Source organism: Stegodyphus dumicola, chromosome 6 (genome assembly GCF_044657685.1).
Source record: "Stegodyphus dumicola isolate Sdum_Otavi_A_Nest chromosome 6, ASM4465768v1".
In the NCBI taxonomy this organism is placed as follows: Eukaryota; Metazoa; Arthropoda; class Arachnida; order Araneae; family Eresidae; genus Stegodyphus; species Stegodyphus dumicola.
The window spans coordinates 124,966,566-124,984,559 of NC_140773.1; positions in this window are offsets into that span (position 1 = coordinate 124,966,566).

The following is a 17,994-nucleotide window of genomic DNA, read 5'->3' on the forward strand; positions in this document are numbered from 1 at the left end:
CAAGAATGTATTCTGTTGGCCCGAAAGATGTTGAGCGTTTCCATCTGAGGTTGCTGCTGTGTCACGTTAAAGGAGCGAAGAGTTTTGCCGACTTAAGAACTTACGAAGGTGTGGAGTATTCAACGTTCAAGGAAGCCTGCCGTGCAAGGCATCTGCTGAAAGACGACGAAGAATGGAAAAATACTCTGGCAGAAGCATCAGCTTTTCAAATGCCACCGCAGCTAAGACAGCTTTTTTGCTTCATCTGTGTTTTCTGCAACCCTGCGGAACCCGTCGCTTTGTGGAATGAATTCAAAGAGTCCCTTTCTGAAGATTTTGCGAGATCTTACTCCTTAGAAGACAGTTTCAGCCTTGCACTGAGAAGTATAGAAGACCAGTTAGAAGTGCACAATGTTTCGCTATGTTCTCTTGGTCTCCCGCAACCAACATTGACTGATGCTGTTTCTCTCGAAGTCCCGCAGTTCGATGTCCAGTATGAAAACGAACAAGCCGAAGTGTTGAACGGGATGTTGAATCCTGAACAGAAATTAGTTTACGACTTGGTTTTGGAAGCTGTACGAGATGAGAATCCTAACACACCGAAGACATTTTGTGTTAATGCGTTTGCCGGAGCTGGAAAAACTTTCCTTTTTAGGACGATCCTTCATGCTGTTCGAGGAATGGGCCACGTTGCCATTCCCGTTGCGTGGACAGGCATTGCTGCTGTGCTGTTGACCGGTGGAAAAACTGTACACTCTACTTTCAAGTTGCCCGTTCCACTTCTGGAAAATTCTTCGTGCCGTGTGAGACAAGATAGCGCTGAAGGAAGGTACTTGAAGACTGCGAAACTTTTCATATGGGATGAATGCACCATGACGCCTCATTACGCTTTGGAAGCTGTCGACAGATTGCTGAGAGACTTGACCGGACTGGATGTTCCTTTTGGCGGTAAAACCTTAGTTTTAGGAGGTGACTGGAGACAAACATTACCTGTTGTCGCACATGGAAACCGAACTTCTGCGATCGAGAGCTGCCTCAGGAACTCCTTTTTGCGGCCACATTTCAAACAATGCACGCTTTCCACCAATATGCGATTGAATCCGGAAGAACAAGAATTTTCAGAATGGCTTCTGCAGTTGGGAGACGGTCGTCTTAAAAATGACAGTGGCTTGGACGAAGACATTATCGAAATTCCATCTTTGTGTGTGGTCAACAGATCGATAGTAGAAGAAATGTTTGGCTGCGGTAATGAATTCGACTTACAAGACTTGGCCAGTAAAGCGATTTTATGTCCAAAGAACGAGGAAGCTCTGAAGCTTAATGAAGAAATTCTTTCCACGTTTCCAGGTCAAGTTTTCACGCACTACAGTGCAGACTCGGTTATTTGCGATGACGAAGAAGAACAAGAAACGTATCAGCTGGATTTCATCCACAGCCTGACGCCTTCTGGAATGCCACCTCATCGTCTGAATTTGAAAGTTGGAGTTATAGTTATGCTTCTACGAAATCTACATCCATCGGTTGGACTCTGCAACGGAACAAGGCTCATTGTGAAGAGAATTATGCCAAACGTTTTAGATTGTGAAGTCATCTCTGGACAGAATGCTGGATCGAGAGTTTTCATTCCACGTGTTGAACTTTCACCATCAGATTCAAACCTCCCCTTTCAGCTCAAGCGAAGACAGTTTCCCATCAGGCTTGCATTTTGTATGACTATTAATAAGTCACAGGGACAGACACTTAAGAAAGTTGGGATTTATTTACCGCAACCAGTTTTCAGTCATGGAATGCTTTACGTAGCTTTTTCAAGATGTTCGTCTATGAGGAATGTTCGTGTTTTAGTGAAAGACACCAAGAAGCAAGGCCGTTTGATGCCCGCATGTTCTAAAGTATTCACAAGAAATATTGTTTACAGGGAGGTTCTGCAGTAAAAAAGTTACTCGAGACATTGAAACAGTGAGATTTTTGCAACACTAAATGAAGTTAATCAAGCCAAAGCAAAAATGAAAAAGATTTGAGGTTTTTGGATGACTGGGATAAATTGAAGCAAGTCAAGATGAAGCTGAAACAGTTTGAGAATTATGCATTAGTCGGCTTTTATGTCTGTTGTTACAAAGTGGAATTTGTAGTAGTTAGGCAATCGGAAGCTGTATTATTTTTTCAATGTTGTAAATATTTTTTATAAATTTTCCTTTTCAGGTCTACATACAATTGCGTTCATTAATTTTAAAACATTTTATGTATTTTTCTTTTTTAGGTATTTATGGAACTGATTTCAATCACATAAAAATATTTCTTTTTCAGGTGTATATAGAAATGATTTGATTCAAATTAAAATGTTTTTATACATTTCTTTTCAGATGTACATAGAACTTGTAAATACTTTTTTTCAGGTGTATATAGAAATGATTTCATTCAAATTAAAATGTTTTTCTTTTCAGGTGTACATAGAACATGTAAATTTTTGTAAATAATTTTTCTTATTCATTGCTTGCATTTTTGTAAACACATACAAATATATATAGATCTTAATTGTGCGTGTGTGTATATATGTATATACAATTGCATCAATATATATATATATATATATATATACATATTTATATATAGTGATGCAATTTTGTCTATGATTCTGTAACAGCAGACCAGGGAAGGGGCTGATACCTGGGAGAAAAAATAACCCCCTGGTCGATGAGGTTGCAGAGGAGACCCCAGGTGTCAGGCAGTTTATGCCGTCAAAAGCCCACCAATTTTTTCTGTTTACATTTTTTTTTTCTGTTCAAGTTTTTGTGTTTAATATAAACTTATAACTAAGAAATTATTATTATTATTATTATTTCTTTTCAGATAAATACGGATTGTAGCTCGCCCATCTGGCGTACTTACTCGGTAGATTTTAAAAATTATTTTCTGTTTTTCTTTGAACTGTTGACGCAATAACTGATTTCATTCATATAAAATATTTTGTTTTGCATGATATTTAATATACTCAAGGGATAGGCCTGTAATGTCTTTCCCAAAGTTGTGTCTTTTACAGACATAGGTACAGTAAAATATTTTACGGGTTCACACGACTGACATTTTATGAAACGTTTGGAAAAGTTTCTGTGTGCTGCCCTACTGTGTTATCCAAAGAACAACAGTTGCAGTAGTTGATGATAATGTGTGTACAGCCCCAAATAATTGGACACAAGGATATTTTGGAGTTTGTTCAAAGCTAAAAAAATATCATTGATGCAGATTCCGACAAAGAAAACGAAATGAATAATGCAGTTCTTGTGGATGATTTTGTTTCATTGATTTTTTATTAAATACATGCCTATATGCATATCTGTGCAAATAAAATGTACTCTAATAAACTTAATTTTGTTGAAAATATGTTTTTTTTTTTTTTTTTCAATATCCTTTAACACGAAAAAATTCTTCAGTCCCTTCGGTTTCGTGTTAATAATAATGAAAGTGAGAAAAACAATTTTAATCATAGATTTAAAATTATTTTTCTGTTTTTGATTTAAATACAAAATATTTCCACAAATTTCACACAGAAACTATTTTAGACACCAGCAAAGAATTGAGTGGGTGCAGCCCACCCATCTGCAATACTTACTCGGTAGATTTTAAAAATTATTTTCTGTTATTTATTTATTTTGAATGCGATAAAAACAGGCGACTAACTAATTTGGTTTATATGTATGTACATATATATTTTCAAATGTATATACAGGGGATATTGGACACATACAACACTATTGACACAATATGAGCTATATCCACACAATGATGGAACAAGGTGTGCAGCAGATGCAAGACATGGGCATGATTCACATGATATTTGATATACTCGAGGGATAGGACTGTAATGAGCAAATGAGTTTGTTCCACAAAGTTGCGTCTTTTACAAACACCCAACATTCGAATCCCAGTGAATGGGGTGGCTGCATGGGTGTTTTTGTTATTTTCCCCATGCCACTTTCCTTCAAAAAGCCGACAAGAAGGCATCCCTCCCCTTAGGCAGATTGCACTCGAGTGCTTTGCCGTATCTGAATACGCTACACCACTACATTACACACGGAAGTAAAAATGACACTTCCTGTGGTCGTTGCCTAATTATTCAAAATTTTTGATAATTGTTATCTGTTCTTAGAATTTCCATAGCATTGCACATATTATTATTTAACATTCTGTTATTTACCAGCAATTTTATAATCTGCAAGTTTTGGTTTTACAATTTTTGATTTTTTAAAATTAACACCTTCTTACACAATTTGCAAACGAGTTCAATAGCCAAACATTCCCTTTCATATTACATCTGAAGAACTGTTGTAGCATTATGCAACAAACATTTCGCTGTTCATTAAAATATAGGAACACTTTTGAATCAAATTTTGATTAGAATTTGATGTAGATTGAAAAGTTGTTTTCAACTCAGCTGCCTTTACACTCGCAGTTGTATTCACAATTGATTTTCACGCTGGACTTTTATCATTTGTCATATCCGCTAAATTTTAAGTGTCAGCAATTTTTTCTGCGGTAACAGCATCTACAAATGACCATCTGCCATGAATATTCTTCACACATGCACGAGTTTTATTTTAGAACCGCTGATGCTTTGGGTTTATGATACTACTTGCTAATAGTATGCATTATGATAGCATAAGTTAAAAAAAAAAAAAATTACCAGTATAATCAAAATAGAACAAATTCACGACTAAAATATTATCAAGAGTCTTAGAAGACCCTTCGAAGAACATTTTTAGAAGGTAAACAAAGATAACTGACGAAAACTGATCAGCTCGAAAACCCACGCTTGAAAAATGTAAACAAGCGCCGCCGAAAGCAGTTACAGTTACGACTAAGATCAAAGGTTTGCTCGCAGTTAAAAGTATTACTTCCGAGCATGAAAAAATTGTAACATAATGCTTTTAAATGTTTTCTACTATTTTAAAGGCATTTAAATGCCAGTATATATTTACTGTTATGAAACATAATTACAAAAGAGATGTTAAGTATAAAATATATAGACAGCAGTTGGAGTTTACCAAAAAGAATTTAAATAAAGGAATTTTAACAACGAGTATACTGTTGGAATAACACACCCGAAAATTTTCGCGATTACACTTCGTACAAGCAGCTGAGCGGTAAAATCGCTGAACACTGGTAGTTCGGTCCAACTTTCTAATCCCGGCGAGCGGGCTGGCTGCATGTGTGTTTTCGTGGTTTTCCGCATGCAGTATCTTCTGCATGCATACGTTAACAAAGCGGGCGCAGCAAATGTAAAATCGCTGTACACTGGTAGTTAGGTCCAACTTTCGAATACCACGAAGGCATCCATCCCCTGAAGTAATGGGCTTCAGCCCGCTCAGCTGGCGGGCTTGCCCGCTAGTGTATACTATTAAAATCTGTGTGCCTCTGTCTGTTTGTGTGTTTGTAACATCATCTTCTCAAGAACGGCTGGGTGTAGAGCTTAGCGGAAGGTACCGTTGGATTCAGAATTCCCGTGGCTCGCCATATTGACCATCGGCATCTTCGTGCGACTTTAATTAGCCGAGATATTAATTAAAAACTGCTTTTTCCCCTACGTTTCCCTACGTTTTGCACTTTCTTTCACGGGTTTCCCCTATTTTAGGGATTTGGCCGAGTGCCAAATTCGTTTTTCTCGAATATCTGCGGAACTGCTCCGAGTTGCGATGCGAAACGCATATCCCCGTATTCGAAAAAAATCAACGAATCCATCGATACCGGTCCCATCTTCGTACGACAATAATCGGCGGAGTTATTAATTAAAAACTGCGAAAACGTTATTTCATTTTTCGGAGTGGCAACCGTCTCGGAATTAGCTGAGATAAAATTGCTTTTTCGAAAGCGCCGGGGGGATGACAATTGCTTCCGCTCGAGATTTGTGCTGGCGAAAGGTCACGTGTCAATTTCTTTTTTCTTAAATATCTATGGAACGGCGCTGAGTTGGAATTCGAGGCAGGTGTCTGCGGATTCCAAAAAATTCTACGAATCCAATGATACCATTCTCATCTTCGTAGGACGTTAATCAGCTGAGATATTAATTAAAAACTGTGAAAACGCTAATTTTCGGGCACATTTTTCCGATTGCAACAGTTTCTTGAATCGCCGCAGATACAAATCAAGGTTATATTCTAAAGTTGAATAAAGCACGCGATTGCATGTTACCTAACTGTATTTTAAAAATATTTCTTTAATGTAGGCATTTTAAATAAACAGCTGCTTTTCACAATTTTTTTTTAATTTCAGGTTAGGACGATTGTCACGTTAATTCTTTTATTGATATTGAATAAAAGTTATTATATTACATTAAATTTAAATGATGACGTTCTTGAAGTTGTACAACTTTAATCAGCTGGGATATTAATTAAAAAATCTGAAAAAGCTATTTTTTAAAAATATGTTGTTATTTTTTTAATAATAAATTTGATTTTTTGGAATAATATATTTTTTTATGTTATTAGATACGTGCACTTAATTTAGATATTATCTTTTAATGCAAATGATATTTTAAATAAGTTCGCACCAATAAAAATTAAATTCAAACTTTTTTTTTTTTTTTTTTTTAGATTAAAGATTTTTCTTTGCTCCTTTGAGATGGTATACGGTAACTTTCGAATCCCGGTGAGCAGGCAGGCTACACTCATGTTTTTTGTGATTTTACGCATATCTGTTGTGTATGCAGTGTCTTCTGGATGCATAAATGAATAAAGCTGAACTCTGGTAGTTCGGTCCTAATTTCGAATCCCGGCGAACGGGCTGGGTCCATGGGTGTTTGCGTGATTTTACGCATGTGCCTCGTGTACGCAGCATCTTCTGGATGCATAAGTGAATAAAGCGGCCGAAATTCGCTCAAAACCTCTGATTACTAGTAGTTCGGTCCAACTTTCGAATCCAAGCGACCGTGTTGGCTCAATGTGTGTTTTCGGGATTTTTCGCATGTGTAACGTGTATGCGGTATCTTCTGCATGCATACTTGAATAAAGCGGGAGCAGCCCGCGCAAAACTACAGAACACTGGTAGTTCGGTCCAATTTTCGAATTCCGGTGTACTGTACATAAAATTTGGTCGCATACGTGAATACAGCGCGCGGATACCGGGTAAAACCGCTGAACACTGGTAGTTCGGTCAAACATTCGAATCTCTGCGAGCGGGCTGGCTGCATGGGTGTTTTCCTGATTTTCCGCATGTGTATAGTGTATAAAGTGATTTCTGGATGCATATGTGATAAAAGTGGGCGCAGCCTGCTCAAAACCTCTTAACGCTGGTAGTTCGATCCAACTTTCGGTGTCGGCGAACGAGCTGGCTCCCCGGGTGTTTTCTTGCCTTAACTCATGTGTATAGTTTACGCAGTATCCTCTCCATGCTTATGTGTATAAAGCGGGCGCAGCCCGGTCCACAAAATCGCTGAACACTGGTATTTCGGTCCTACTTTCGAATTCCGGGGTACTGTATATAAAATTTGGATGCATACGTGAATACAGCGCGTGGATACCGGGTAAAACCGCTGAACGCTGGTAGTTCGCTCAAACTTTCGAATCTCGGCGAGCGGGCTGGCTGCATGGGTGTTTTCGTGATTGTTCGCATGTGTATCGTTTATAAAGTATCTCATGGATGCATACGTGAATAAAGCGGGCACAGAATACTGGTAATGCGGTTCTGGTAATGCGGTAATTTCGAATCCCGACGAACTGGCTGGCTCCATGGGTGTTTTCGTGATTTTACGCATGTGTATAGTGTATGGAGTATCTTCTGGGTGTATATGTGAATAAAGCGGGCAGAGCCCGCGCAAAGCCACATAACACTGGTAATTCGGTCCAACTTTCGAATACCGGCGAACAGGCAGGCTCCATGTTTGTTTTCGTGATTTTACGCATGTGTATCGTTTATGCACCATCTTCAGCATGCATACGTGAATAAAGCGGGCACAGCACGCGCATACTATTAAAATCTGTGTGCCTCTGTCTGTTTGTGTGTTTGTAACATCATCTTCTCAAGAACGGCTGGGTGTAGAGCTTAGCGGAAGGTACCGTTGGATTCAGAATTCCCGTGGCTCGCCATATTGACCATCGGCATCTTCGTGCGACTTTAATTAGCCGAGATATTAATTAAAAACTGCTTTTTCCCCTACGTTTCCCTACGTTTTGCACTTTCTTTCACGGGTTTCCCCTATTTTAGGGATTTGGCCGAGTGCCAAATTCGTTTTTCTCGAATATCTGCGGAACGGCTCCGAGTTGCGATTCGAAACGCATATCCCCGTATTCGAAAAAAATCAACGAATCCATCGATACCGGTCCCATCTTCGTACGACAATAATCGGCGGAGTTATTAATTAAAAACTGCGAAAACGTTATTTCATTTTTCGGAGTGGCAACCGTTTTGGAATTAGCTGAGATAAAATTGCTTTTTCGAAAGCGCCGGGGGGATGACAATTGCTTCCGCTCGAGATTTGTGCTGGCGAAAGGTCACGTGTCAATTTTTTTTCGTAAATATCTATGGAACGGCGCTGAGTTGGAATTCGAGGCAGGTGTCTGCGGATTCCAAAAAATTCTACGAATCCAATGATACCATTCTCATCTTCGTAGGACGTTAATCAGCTGAGATATTAATTAAAAACTGTGAAAACGCTAATTTTCGGGCACATTTTTCCGATTGCAACAGTTTCTTGAATCGCCGCAGATACAAATCAAGGTTATATTCTAAAGTTGAATAAAGCACGCGATTGCATGTTACCTAACTGTATTTTAAAAATATTTCTTTAATGTAGGCATTTTAAATAAACAGCTGCTTTTCACAATTTTTTTTTAATTTCAGGTTAGGACGATTGTCACGTTAATTCTTTTATTGATATTGAATAAAAGTTATTATATTACATTAAATTTAAATGATGACGTTCTTGAAGTTGTACAACTTTAATCAGCTGGGATATTAATTAAAAAATCTGAAAAAGCTATTTTTTAAAAATATGTTGTTATTTTTTTAATAATAAATTTGATTTTTTGGAATAATATATTTTTTTATGTTATTAGATACGTGCACTTAATTTAGATATTATCTTTTAATGCAAATGATATTTTAAATAAGTTCGCACCAATAAAAATTAAATTCACACTTTTTTTTTTTTTTTAGATTAAAGATTTTTATTTGCTCCTTTGAGATGGTATACGGTAACTTTCGAATCCCGGTGAGCAGGCAGGCTACACTCATGTTTTTTGTGATTTTACGCATATCTGTTGTGTATGCAGTGTCTTCTGGATGCATAAATGAATAAAGCTGAACTCTGGTAGTTCGGTCCTAATTTCGAATCCCGGCGAACGGGCTGGGTCCATGGGTGTTTGCGTGATTTTACGCATGTGCCTCGTGTACGCAGCATCTTCTGGATGCATAAGTGAATAAAGCGGCCGAAATTCGCTCAAAACCTCTGATTACTAGTAGTTCGGTCCAACTTTCGAATCCAAGCGACCGTGTTGGCTCAATGTGTGTTTTCGGGATTTTTCGCATGTGTAACGTGTATGCGGTATCTTCTGCATGCATACTTGAATAAAGCGGGAGCAGCCCGCGCAAAACTACAGAACACTGGTAGTTCGGTCCAATTTTCGAATTCCGGGATACTGTACATAAAATTTGGTCGCATACGTGAATACAGCTCGCGGATACCGGGTAAAACCGCTGAACACTGGTAGTTCGGTCAAACATTCGAATCTCTGCGAGCGGGCTGGCTGCATGGGTGTTTTCCTGATTTTCCGCATGTGTATAGTGTATAAAGTGATTTCTGGATGCATATGTGATAAAAGTGGGCGCAGCCTGCTCAAAACCTCTTAACGCTGGTAGTTCGATCCAACTTTCGGTGTCGGCGAACGAGCTGGCTCCCCGGGTGTTTTCTTGCCTTAACTCATGTGTATAGTTTACGCAGTATCCTCTCCATGCTTATGTGTATAAAGCTGGCGCAGCCTGGTCCACAAAATCGCTGAACACTGGTATTTCGGTCCTACTTTCGAATTCCGGGGTACTGTATATAAAATTTGGATGCATACGTGAATACAGCGCGCGGATACCGGGTAAAACCGCTGAACGCTGGTAGTTCGCTCAAACTTTCGAATCTCGGCGAGCGGGCTGGCTGCATGGGTGTTTTCGTGATTGTTCGCATGTGTATCGTTTATAAAGTATTTATATTTGTATTTATACCTTTTATTTATTTTGTGTTTAGGTTTTCATTTTCTGTTTATGTGCATTGTTCTCAGATTGACCTAATTATTAGAAATATTTTCATAATTTTTATCTGTGCTTGGAATTTTTCATAATATTACCCATATTATTTCTTATTTGCCAGCAATTTTTTAACAGGGAAGTTTTTGTTTTACATTTTTGATTTTTTAAAATTAATTTGCTCTTAAGTGGAAAATTTTTCATTTAGTCTAGGATTATTTTAAAATTTGTGTTGTATACATATAGAATGCATTAATTTTTTTTCCAGCAGTATTGATTTAATGAGCAATTTTTTTCTTTCATCTGCGTAGTCAATTTTTTGAGTCGAGTTAATATTTTAGTAGTGCTTTTTTTAACGTACTGAAATGCCGAAACGGAAAAGAGGCATTACAGGAGATGCATCAAGAAGACGAAGAGCTGAAGCACAGAGTTTACGGCGAGCTGCAGAAAATGAAGAAGAAACTGCTGCGAGACTGAGCACGCAAGCGCGTCGGCAAGCAAACCTACGCGCTCAAGAAACGGAAGAAGAAACCGCTACGAGACTCGGCAGGAAAGCCCAACATCAAGAAAATTTACGTGCTGTAGAAACGGAACAAGAAACCATTAGGAGACTCAGCAGGCAATCCCAATGTCAAGAAAATTTGCGTGCTCAAGAAAGTGAAGAAGAAACCAGTAGGAGGCACAGACTGGACTCTCATCGTCATCGTCAAGTTCGAGCGGAACAGTCGGAAGAGGACGCTGCTACACGAAGAACGCGAGACGCTGCACGCCACAGACAAGTCCTATCCGAAGAAACAATGTCCGTACGAGAAGACAGGCTACGCATGAATGCAGCACAACGTTCACGCAGCACTCTTCACAATGCAGGAAGATGTGGACTCGAAGTTTATGTTGAGCAACACAGCGCCGGTTCAATGGAAGCTTCCTGCGATCTCTGCAACGGATTGTTCTTTACGGGAGAAAGGAATGCAAGAGGAAGATACATGCACTGCTGTAACAATGGGAAAATTGTCGAAGCTGAAAGAAGATATCCAGAAGAATGGCACAATTTAATGAATGGGAACCACCCGTTTTCTGAAGAGTTTTTTGCCAACATACGTACTTACAACTGCCTGCTCAGTTTTGCTTCATTGGGTGCCAATATAGAAATGCCTTCGGGTTCGGGTCCCTACTGCTTCAGGATTCACGGTGCCATATATCATCGAACGAGCCACCTTCATCCGCCTCATCCCGGTCAAGAACAGTATGCTCGGCTGTACATTTTAGATTCGGATCAAGCCCTCAGGCAGAGAATGAACATATTTGGAAATGTTGCCCTGAACGCCGAACTCCTGAGACAGTTGGACACAGTTTTAAGAAACGTTAATCCATATGCGGAAGCCTACAAGATGCTGAAGGAATTCGAAGAAGAAACTGTACGAGAGCAAGGTGTCGAAACTGCTGCGGATATCCGCATGTACATCAAGGGTGAAAGTGTTGCTGCAGGCGAGCACAGGGGACGTTACAATGCTCCGAAAGAAAATGAAGTTGCAGTCGTCTTCAAGAGTACGGACGGCGCTCCTCCATTGAAACCGAGACATCGTGATCCATCCGAGAGGTGGCGGTCTCATCAACATCAGTACCTTAAATCCCAACTTGGAACCCATGACGTACGTACTTTTCTTTCCTCACGGCGAGCAAGGATTCAGAGTCGGACAGCAATACACAGAGTTACAGTTTTACAGTCACAGGGTGTCCGTACGACGAGATTGCTACAACCCGATTTTGTATGGCCGGAAATTGTTTCAGCAGTATCTCGTGGATGCATACGTAAAAGTTGAAGGCAACAGGATTGCGTACCTCCGGAGCCATCAGACGAATCTGAGAGTGGAAACTTACATGGGTCTTGCCGATCACATTTACAGAGTTGGTCAAGAGACGGGCGTCCGCCCTGGAATACCGGTTATACTTCCGTCAACGTTTATAGGAAGCCCTCGCTGCATGCAGCAAAACTATCAGGACTCGATGGCCATTGTGCGCGACTTTGGTAAACCGGATCTGTTTTTGACTTTCACGTGCAACCTTAAATGGCCGGAAATAACAGAAAACTTATTTCCAGGACAGAAGGCTCACGATCGCCCGGACATAGTTTCGAGGGTATTTGACCTGAAGAAAACGGCTTTGATGCAAGATTTGACAAAGAATCACATCTTAGGTGCGACCATTACAGATATACACGTCATCGAATTTCAGAAGAGAGGATTGCCTCATATGCACCTTTTGTTGTTTTTAGCGGAAGAAGACAAAATAAGAGATGCAGAGTGCATCGACTCGCTGATGTGTGCTGAACTTCCAGATGCTACTCGACATCCGGAGCTACACAACATTGTGAAGTCATCGATGATTCACGGACCCTGCGGTGAACTGAATAGAAACTCTCCCTGCATGAGTGATGGTGTATGTTCGAAAGGATTTCCGAAACCGTTTCAGGCAGAAACTAAAGAGAACGTGAATGGCTACCCACTCTACAGAAGAAGGGACGATGGAAACTTTATCGTGATCAAGGGTCATGCCATCGATAACAGATGGGTCGTTCCTTACAATCCGTATTTATCGAAAAAGTACAACGCCCACATAAACGTTGAAGTATGCAGCTCCATAAAATCGGTGAAGTATTTGTTCAAATACGTGTACAAGGGTCATGATGCAGCTAAAGTTGTTCTGGAAGAATCTGGAGATAGAACTTTAATGTGGGACGAGATCAAATGCTTCTTAAATGCAAGATACGTGTCTGCCCCTGAAGCAGCGTGGAGGCTGTTTGAAAAAAGAATGCATTCTAAGTCGCACTCCATCATACGACTACCGGTTCATTTGGAAAACCTGCAGCCCGTCTATTTTGCCGAATCCGAAGAAAGGAATGCTTTCCAGAGAGCTGCCGAGAAAAATACCATGCTCACCGGATGGTTTGAACTGAACAGGACAGTTCCCGAAGCGAATGGTTACCTGTATGCCGAAATTCCTAAACATTTCACCTGGAGGAATCATGCCTGGCAGACACGAGTTAGACTTGGAGATTACATCATTTCAAGAATGTATTCTGTTAGCCCGAAAGATGTTGAGCGTTTCCATCTGAGGTTGCTGCTGTGTCACGTTAAAGGAGCGAAGAGTTTTGCCGACTTAAGAACTTACGAAGGTGTGGAGTATTCAACGTTCAAGGAAGCCTGCCGTGCAAGGCATCTGCTGCAAGACGACGAAGAATGGAAAAATACTCTGGCAGAAGCATCAGCTTTTCAAATGCCACCGCAGCTAAGACAGCTTTTTTGCTTCATCTGTGTTTTCTGCAACCCTGCGGAACCCGTCGCTTTGTGGAATGAATTCAAAGAGTCCCTTTCTGAAGATTTTGCGAGATCTTACTCCTTAGAAGACAGTTTCAGCCTTGCACTGAGAAGTATAGAAGACCAGTTAGAAGTGCACAATGTTTCGCTATGTTCTCTTGGTCTCCCGCAACCAACATTGACTGATGCTGTTTCTCTCGAAGTCCCGCAGTTCGATGTCCAGTATGAAAACGAACAAGCCGAAGTGTTGAACGGGATGTTGAATCCTGAACAGAAATTAGTTTACGACTTGGTTTTGGAAGCTGTACGAGATGAGAATCCTAACACACCGAAGACATTTTGTGTTAATGCGTTTGCCGGAGCTGGAAAAACTTTCCTTTTTAGGACGATCCTTCATGCTGTTCGAGGAATGGGCCACGTTGCCATTCCCGTTGCGTGGACAGGCATTGCTGCTGTGCTGTTGACCGGTGGAAAAACTGTACACTCTACTTTCAAGTTGCCCGTTCCACTTCTGGAAAATTCTTCGTGCCGTGTGAGACAAGATAGCGCTGAAGGAAGGTACTTGAAGACTGCGAAACTTTTCACATGGGATGAATGCACCATGACGCCTCATTACGCTTTGGAAGCTGTCGACAGATTGCTGAGAGACTTGACCGGACTGGATGTTCCTTTTGGCGGTAAAACCTTAGTTTTAGGAGGTGACTGGAGACAAACATTACCTGTTGTCGCACATGGAAACCGAACTTCTGCGATCGAGAGCTGCCTCAGGAACTCCTTTTTGCGGCCACATTTCAAACAATGCACGCTTTCCACCAATATGCGATTGAATCCGGAAGAACAAGAATTTTCAGAATGGCTTCTGCAGTTGGGAGACGGTCGTCTTAAAAATGACAGTGGCTTGGACGAAGACATTATCGAAATTCCATCTTTGTGTGTGGTCAACAGATCGATAGTAGAAGAAATGTTTGGCTGCGGTAATGAATTCGACTTACAAGACTTGGCCAGTAAAGCGATTTTATGTCCAAAGAACGAGGAAGCTCTGAAGCTTAATGAAGAAATTCTTTCCACGTTTCCAGGTCAAGTTTTCACGCACTACAGTGCAGACTCGGTTATTTGCGATGACGAAGAAGAACAAGAAACGTATCAGCTGGATTTCATCCACAGCCTGACGCCTTCTGGAATGCCACCTCATCGTCTGAATTTGAAAGTTGGAGTTATAGTTATGCTTCTACGAAATCTACATCCATCGGTTGGACTCTGCAACGGAACAAGGCTCATTGTGAAGAGAATTATGCCAAACGATCTAGATTGTGAAGTCATCTCTGGACAGAATGCTGGATCGAGAGTTTTCATTCCACGTGTTGAACTTTCACCATCAGATTCAAACCTCCCCTTTCAGCTCAAGCGAAGACAGTTTCCCATCAGGCTTGCATTTTGTATGACTATTAATAAGTCACAGGGACAGACACTTAAGAAAGTTGGGATTTATTTACCGCAACCAGTTTTCAGTCATGGAATGCTTTACGTAGCTTTTTCAAGATGTTCGTCTATGAGGAATGTTCGTGTTTTAGTGAAAGACAGTTGATGCCCGCATGTTCTAAAGTATTCACAAGAAATATTGTTTACAGGGAGGTTCTGCAGTAAAAAAGTTACTCGAGACATTGAAACAGTGAGATTTTTGCAACACAAAATGAAGTTAATCAAGCCAAAGCAAAAATGAAAAAGATTTGAGGTTTTTGGATGACTGGGATAAATTGAAGCAAGTCAAGATGAAGCTGAAACAGTTTGAGAATTATGCATTAGTCGGCTTTTATGTCTGTTGTTACAAAGTGGAATTTGGAGTAGTTAGGCAATCGGAAGCTGTATTATTTTTTCAATGTTGTAAATATTTTTTATAAATTTTCCTTTTCAGGTCTACATACAATTGCGTTCATTAATTTTAAAACATTTTATGTATTTTTCTTTTTTAGGTATTTATGGAACTGATTTCAATCACATAAAAATATTTCTTTTTCAGGTGTATATAGAAATGATTTGATTCAAATTAAAATGTTTTTATACATTTCTTTTCAGATGTACATAGAACTTGTAAATACTTTTTTTCAGGTGTATATAGAAATGATTTCATTCAAATTAAAATGTTTTTCTTTTCAGGTGTACATAGAACATGTAAATTTTTGTAAATAATTTTTCTTATTCATTGCTTGCATTTTTGTAAAAACATACAAATATATATATATCTTAATTGTGCGTGTGTGTATATATGTATATACAATTGCATCAATATATATATATATATATATATATATACATATTTATATATAGTGATGCAATTTTGTCTATGAATCTGTAACAGCAGACCAGGGAAGGGGCTGATAATTGGGAGAAAAAATAACCCCCTGTTCGATCAGGTTGCAGAGGAGACCCCAGGTGTCAGGCAGTTCATGCCGTCAAAAGCCCACCAATTTTTTCTGTTTACATTTTTTTTTTCTGTTCAAGTTTTTGTGTTTAATATAAACTTATAACTAAGAAATTATTATTATTATTATTATTTCTTTTCAGATAAATACGGATTGTAGCTCGCCCATCTGGCGTACTTACTCGGTAGATTTTAAAAATTATTTTCTGTTTTTCTTTGAACTATTGACGCAATAACTGATTTCATTCATATAAAATATTTTGTTTTGCATGATATTTAATATACTCAAGGGATAGGCCTGTAATGTCTTTCCCAAAGTTGTGTCTTTTATAGACATAGGTACAGTAAAATATTTTACGGGTTCACACGACTGACATTTTATGAAACGTTTGGAAAAGTTTCTGTGTGCTGCCCTACTGTGTTATCCAAAGAACAACAGTTGCAGTAGTTGATGATAATGTGTGTACAGCCCCAAATAATTGGAGACAAGGATATTTTGGAGTTTGTTCAAAGCTAAAAAAATATCATTGATGCAGATTCCGACAAAGAAAACGAAATGAATAATGCAGTTCTTGTGGATGATTTTGTTTCATTGATTTTTTATTAAATACATGCCTATATGCATATCTGCGCAAATAAAATGTACTCTAATAAACTTAATTTTGTTGAAAATATGTTTTTTTTTTTTTTTTTTTTTTTTTCCAATATCCTTTAACACGAAAAAATTCTTCAGTCCCTTCGGTTTCATGTTAATAATAATGAAAGTGAGAAAAACAATTTTAATCATAGATTTAAAATTATTTTTCTGTTTTTGATTTAAATACAAAATATTTCCACAAATTTCACACAGAAACTATTTTTGACACCAGCAAAGAATTGAGTGGGTCCAGCCCAGCCATCTGCAATACTTACTCGGTAGATTTTAAAAATTATTTTCTGTTATTTATTTATTTTGAATGCGATAAAAACAGGCGACTAACTAATTTGGTTTATATGTATGTACATATATATTTTCAAATGTATATACAGGGGATATTGGACACATACAACACTATTGACACAATATGAGCTATATCCACACAATGGTGGAACAAGGTGTGCAGCAGATGCAAGACATGGGCATGATTCACATGATATTTGATATACTCGAGGGATAGGACTGTAATGAGCAAATGAGTTTGTTCCACAAAGTTGCGTCTTTTACAAACACCCAACATTCGAATCCCAGTGAATGGGGTGGCTGCATGGGTGTTTTTGTTATTTTCCCCATGCCACTTTCCTTTAAAAAGCCGACAAGAAGGCATCCCTCCCCTTAGGCAGATTGCACTCGAGTGCTTTGCCGTAGCTGAATACGTTACACCACTACATTACACACGGAAGTAAAAATGACACTTCCTGTGGTCGTTGCCTAATTATTCAAAATATTTTGATAATTGTTATCTGTTCTTAGAATTTCCATAGCATTGCACATATTATTATTTAACATTCTGTTATTTACCAGCAATTTTATAATCTGCAAGTTTTGGTTTTACAATTTTTGATTTTTTAAAATTAACACCTTCTTACACAATTTGCAAACGAGTTCAATAGCCAAACATTCCCTTTCATATTACATCTGAAGAACTGTTGTAGCATTATGCAACAAACATTTCGCTGTTCATTAAAATATAGGAACACTTTTGAATCAAATTTTGATTAGAATTTGATGTAGATTGAAAAGTTGTTTTCAACTCAGCTGCCTTTACACTCGCAGTTGTATTCACAATTGATTTTCACGCTGGACTTTTATCATTTGTCATATCCGCTAAATTTTAAGTGTCAGCAATTTTTTCTGCGGTAACAGCATCTACAAATGACCATCTGCCATGAATATTCTTCACACATGCACGAGTTTTATTTTAGAACCGCTGATGCTTTGGGTTTATGATACTACTTGCTAATAGTATGCATTATGATAGCATAAGTAAAAAAAAAAAAAAAATTACCAGTATAATCAAAATAGAACAAATTCACGACTAAAATATTATCAAGAGTCTTAGAAGACCCTTCGAAGAACATTTT